This window comes from Crocodylus porosus, unplaced genomic scaffold (assembly GCF_001723895.1).
Source record: "Crocodylus porosus isolate Cpor-Errol unplaced genomic scaffold, CroPor_comp1, whole genome shotgun sequence".
Lineage (NCBI taxonomy): Eukaryota > Metazoa > Chordata > Crocodylia > Crocodylidae > Crocodylus > Crocodylus porosus.
The window spans coordinates 56,909,664-56,915,997 of record NW_017728951.1 but is presented as its reverse complement, the minus strand read 5'-3'; the positions used below and the strand labels follow the sequence as shown (position 1 = coordinate 56,915,997).

Genomic DNA, 6,334 nt, shown 5'->3' with positions numbered 1-6,334 from the left:
TCGGACTTGAAGATCTGCAAGGTCCCTTCTGACCCTACTTCTGTGATACACTCTTCCTGAACTCGCCTCCCCCTGGGCTGGTGGTCCCTTAGGGCCTCACTGACAAGCCTTCTGAGCTTGTCAAAGTTGGCTTTCCTGAAGTCAAGGACTTCTGTGTTGCTGACTGACTTGCCATCTTTACAGTGGATGGTGAAGGTGATCAGCTTGTGGTCATGGTCACCCAGCTTCCCATAAATCACTAGGTCACCAATTAGGTCATCTGCAGTAGCCAGTACCATTTTGAGCAGCATTTTACCTCTCGTTGGCCCATAGACTTCTTGAGTCAGGTAGAGGCCATCCACGTGCAAGAGGAAACTTTGTGACCACTCAGATTTTACTGAGTGATCTTCCCATGAGATGTCCGGGTAATTGAAGTCATGGATGACAACCATGGTCCTGGAGCATGCAGCCTCAGCCAGTTCCCGGGAGAACTCCTTGTCAAGCTCTTGACTTTGGGTGGGAGGTCTGTAGTAGACTCCCACCATTATGTCCCCTGTGCCATGATCCCCACGGATTTTAACCCAGAGGGTCTTCAGTAGTTCACCCTGGTCACCAACATCAGCTTCCAGGGAATGCATAGCTTTCTTTAACATAGAGAGCTACACCCCCATCCCTTTTATCTACTTGGTCCTTCCCGTACAGGCTATAGCCATCTATACCCGTGGTTCAGTCATGGTTGGAGTCCCACCAGGTCTCCGTTATCCCTATGATGTCATAATTACTTGTATTAAGCAGGAGGACGAGTTCCTCCTGCTTACTCCCTAAGCTCCTGGCATTTGTGTACAGGCAGGCAAGTGTCCCCTTGGGGGCTCTTGCCTTGCCCACAGATTGTGCCAGGGCTGGGGCAGGGATGGGCTCCATTAAGTGCCTTGGTCTGCTGGCTTTGCAATGGTTGATCAGCAGGCCAGCAGTGTCAGTAGTCTCCCCATCCCCCAATGGGCTTAGTTTAAAGACCAGTGGGCCAGGTCAGCCAATCTGGCTGAGAAGAGCCTCCTCCCCAGGGGAGAGAGCTGGAGGCCATCTCTTCCCAGCCTGCCTCTCTCGCCAAAAAGCGGGCTGTGGTCATGGAAGCCAAACCTTCCCGATGACACCGGTGCCGCAGTCTTTGGTTAACTATGTGGATCCTCCTCTCCCTCCTCAGCCCATACCCCGAGACTGGGTGGATCAATGAGAACACCCCCTGTGCCCCCAGACCCTTTAACCCCGCTCCCAAATCCCTGTAGCACCTCATGACCTGGCTGGGATCACTCCAAGCTGTGTCATTGGTGCCCACATAAATAAGGAGCATGGGATAGTGGTCTGCTGGCTGGAGGAGCTTAGGGATCTTCTTCGCAATGTCTCAGATATGGGCCTCTGGGAAGCAGCAGACTTCCTGGGCTAAGGTGTCAGGGCAGCAGATTACCCCCTCAGTCCCCCTCAGGATGGAGTCTCCCACAACAAACACCTAACATTTTGTCTTGGGGAGAGCCAGGGTGGTAGCTGCAGTTGAGCCTGTGTTGCCTGCAGGAGCTGGCAACTCAGCAGGCTCTGCTGGAGCAGCAAGAGGTGTATACCTGTTGCTAAGCTCTGGTGGGTCCGGGGTCTTGGTGTGGTGGGCCTTAGGGCCCTTGACCACCTTGGTCCATTTCCCTGACTGGACAGAATGGGAGGTCCCGGAGTCCTTCCTTGGAAGACTGTGGTCTACCCTCCGGTTCCCAGGGAAGAAGGGCCTGGCAGTAGGAGTCTGTCTCCTGCTCACAGTCCCTGATGGCAAAGAGTCTCTGGACTGTGGCCTAGAGCTCCTCCAGCTGGCACGCCAGAGACCCCAGTAGGGAGCAGACCCAGCAAGGGGAGGTAGCCATGCTCCCAGGCCCCAGAGCCTGAAAAGGGAACAGGCAGCCCCCGCAGCTGAGAGCCAGGGTTTCCATCTGTGTGGAGCCTGGAATCATAGGCTCTATCTGTGTGGCTGTCTCTGAGGTGCTGGGGGGGGCGCAGACCCCAGGGGACCCTCGGGGTGCACCTGTGTCCATCTGTGTCATGCTGCTGGTGGGCTGGCTATGCCTGGGACTGTCTATCCTGGGGGGCTCACAGGCAGGGCTTCAGGCCCTCCCATGCACCCTCCTGCATGAACTCTATGCTAACCCATGCACCAGCAGACAAGCATGCCTGTTTGAGCAGCCTGTTCACGTGGCTCCCTGTGGGCGAGGTGAAGTAGTGGCCTGGGCAGGGCGAGACCCGGCCCGGCTTCCACTCAGCTGCCTCCTCCCACTCTCTAGGGGTTAACCCCCTCCCACCACAGGCCCCACTTACCTCTGGCTGTGCTGGGGGTCAGCAGGGGGCTCCGCAGCTGCTGGGGGGTTTCTGGGGGGCTTTGGGGGAGCGGGGACGCAGCAGGCTTTCACCCGTGCATCTCTCACTGCTCCCAGAGCCTAACTAGGGCTTAATTTGGCAAAGTCTGATTGATAAGTCAGTTTGTTTCATGGTGTCAACCTTTAATTTTATTTGATGCCCTTGTTACTCTGACCCCAGCAGTATTCCATAAATATTTAGGTAATTTTCCTCCAGCTTTCATTCTCCTTTTGAATACCAACGCAGGCTTAAGTGAATAAAGGCGGAGTTGCTGTAATGGAGCTAGGGACCAACTGTGAATACCTAACCCACTGCCTGTGAAGCATCATGTTTGCTAGATTTAAAGTAGTCAGTACTAACACCTAGGAACCCATCGCGTTCTTAATGAAATGTGAGGTTGCGCTGTGAAAATAACAAATACCTTTACCTGAATAAGCATTAATGTTGTAAGAGCCAAAGAAACCCAATAGCTGTATAAAAGCCTAAGGCTAGGAACAGGAAAACAAGACTGAGGTGCATACAGATAATCTTGCCAGTGAAGAAATCAAAGTGTTTCTGGTTTACTGTGCATCTCATTATGGTGTCTGACAGATTAGCAGCAACTGAAACAGTGCCCTTTGATATTTGCACAGTCAAAGCCTAGAAACATAACCCCTCAATACCTATGTTTCCCCACTCCCCAAACAACCCTAGTTTATCAACCTTCAAAGAGAGGAATGTGCAATACTGCTCTTGGCAAAGCAGCAGTGTGGAATAGCCTGGTGAGTCTTCCCAGTGTTCTATGCCAGGAGCATTGCAAGCTTGACAGGAGAGTCACAGAATGCCCCTTGTTCACTGGGTCAGCAGATGCAGCATGCACATTCAGTCTCCATGGGGATAGGGTCATTCAATCTATGAATAGGTATTTCCCTGCCAGCTGGCCAGATCTATCAGAGGCACCAGATGTAGAACTATTGTTTGCCATTCCCAGCAAGAAGAGAGGTGCTGAGCATACATAACCATTACCATTAAAAAAAGCTGTGGAAAAGATGCCAAAAATCATTCTTACCTTGAGCTCCGGTTATGCTAAAATCCTTGTTTTGGATTAAATCACTTGTTTCTACTACCTTTTTTTTTTTTTGATTAAATGGCTATCATTTCTAAAGTCCAAAACACTGCAGCTCAGCTTCTCTCATTTCAGGAAGCTGAGCCATACTCTCATTCACCTTGAAAGTCAAAATGACCCTCTGAGTTTTAAAATTTCTTCATTTATTTTTCTGAAACTGGATTTAGTCACTTACTTTTCTTGTCCTTAGTTTTTTCATCCTTTATCATCTTCTTCTCCCTCCCAAAATGTTGCAGAACAGAGGTGGATTCCCCCCCCACCCCCACCTGCACTTAAAACTTGATTTTTGAATGCTGCAAAACTGTACCAATCTCCACACACCCCTATTCCCTAACAAATGCCCAGGAAAACTGAGTAATTAAAAAGACCCAAAAACTCAATTTCCCTTTCTTAAGGAAAATTGATCCCTTTCTGGGGGAAGAAAGGCTCAGAAAAGATTGCAAGAGTGAAAAGAGAAAAACCATTTTTACTGGTTTTTAATTCCAACTCAAACTTTTTTACATGAAGATGGTCTGTTGCATTTGGGGCATATCCCACTTCTGCAAAGTCATAATTAGGACCAACCAAATGTATGCAGCTAACCCATGCCTACCAATATGGTATCAAGTGACGTATTGGTTACATATATGTGAGAGCTAAAAAAATGTTTCTAAGACCTGACTAAAAATGCAATGGCTACCATTGTCTTTATTTTCTTGAACTAAAGGCCCTGAATACCAAAAATGCTAAAAGAAATGTTCAAGTAAAAAACAAAAAACAAACAAAAAACTTACTGTAATTTTATTCAGTTAATATACTATATAAAATTATAAAATGTGTGTGTGTGTGTGTGTGTGGATTAAGGACCTTGAAATTAACTTAATAACTCATATAGATATTCCCCAAAACACTATTCATGTGAGTAATATCATTGCTTTAAGTAAGGGAGTTTGAATGTGGCATGTATTATCAGACTCAGAAGTGGCCACCTGGAGAGCTCTGCAGTGTTCTCCAACCAACCCATATCTCATTTCCTCTTTAAGATGACATTGTGTTTCTCAAACAGCCTGCTTTTGTACATGCCAAATAAATAGTTGCCAATGCTCTTTCTAACTGTTCCCAGCTCTTCACTTAAAAAAATAGGATACCCTTACTACAGATCTCATGGCATACATAAGATGGAAGAGCCCATTAAACAAAAAAAGTAAACAAAGAGTGCCTTAATATGATAAAAACTTTCTTTTTTGTCGACAAACAAGAATTAATTCTGTTGCTATTTCAGTGGGAATTGTGAATTTTTTGAGAAAGCAATATTTGGACACAAATTTAAACTGCAACCCAGCTACCACTTAATTGCACAATGACTGTAATTTTAGCTCCTTCATTGTTGTCATTTAGTAAAATTAAGTATCAATTCAGTCAAAAACAACAGTGGGGGTTTGTAGAAAAGTATCTGGTGAAGGACTGATAGTACACCTGGTTCAGAAATATTTTCTTTTTTTAAAAAGATGCTCATGAATGATGCTACTTACCTAAAAAGTGGTCCAAAAAACTGTCCTAGGTTATGTGGCAAAACAAACTATTTTTTAAAGGAAATTATATCATGTTAAACATAATTCATCTCTGAAGATTAGAGAAGTAATAAAAAAGAAAAAAAATGCTTTGTTTGGGCACATATAAATATTAGATTGAAGTTCATAAGCACCAAATTCTCCACAATCCTCTTTAGCACTGGCAGACCAGTAATTAAGCCACAGGAGTAGGAATGCTGACTACCCAGTTCAATTCCTAAAAGAACATACAGGAAATTGTTTCCTTCTTTGGAAAACATAATCTCAGTCTGGTGTAGGCTTAGCTCCTAGAACACGTGTGGGGTTCTGGTACTTGAAGATGTCCAATATCAGTTGGAAGTGCAGAGATAAGTGAATGGACATCTCAAATCTCTGCATCTAATCCGAAGCTTGGTGCATGTTCCATCTCCCCAACCTTGAGTCATTCAAAGATTTCTTCTATAGGTAAATCTCTCAAAATCTAAATACCCTTGACTATACAAGAGTACTGTTACAGGTTACCTTTAAACTGTCACAAAGGCACTTAAAACAGAAATATTCACCTATTACAGGGTGTTAACCTGTGCTTAGTACCCTCTAAACAGTGATGCCAATTCAAGTTCGTTCTAGCTAGACTGATCCATTCCACCCAGGTTGTTCCAGTGTATGGTGAGCCTGCTCCAGGGAGATAATACACTATTTTCATTCCTCCAGCATTCCAGGGTTCACCATTTCCAACCCCTGATGGGCAAGCTTTCAAGCCTCCTGAACTCTACTGTCCATGGCAGTAGTGCTGGCTCTATGCTAACACCCACTCTGGCCAGAACCAAAGGGGTTAATGAGCAACTTATAACAAAAAATGTGCTTCTTGAAAGTATCTGGTAAAAGCATATAGTTAATATTGGCTAGGGCAAAGCTTGCAAAACTGTTTCCCGCAGATATATCCTGTCCATCAGAAGCATAACCGTAATGATAAATTTAACTATTTGTACCAAGCATAAGACTAACATGGGCCCCAAGAAGCGGAACTAGAAAACAAAACTGCAAACTTAGCTGATCTAATAATTTTTGCTTAAAGGTCAGTAAAATTGACAAACCTAACCACAAGGTATAATTAACACATTTCAAAAAATTCCAAGTTCAATTTAGGTGGGGAAAAATGTTAATCTCAGGCCCCAAAGTGATGTGGTGTGATTTGCTTATTGGGTAAACCCAGGTTTAAGCAGTAACTTATTATAATAATTTCTAACACCTTTTAACCCCATAGGGTAACAGCTGTAGGGTAAGATTGTGAGTGGCTCTAAAGCCAACAGATTAGCATAGGACAAGATAT

The 6,334-nt window shown here is 45.2% G+C and overlaps 1 protein-coding gene across 2 annotated transcripts in view; it reads right to left on the bottom strand.

Moving 5' to 3' along the window:
- The window catches only part of GRID1 (glutamate ionotropic receptor delta type subunit 1), a 1,072,773-nt gene that overhangs the window by 779,011 nt on the left and 287,428 nt on the right, over window positions 1–6,334 (bottom strand). The gene's annotated exons all lie outside the window — the stretch shown is intronic.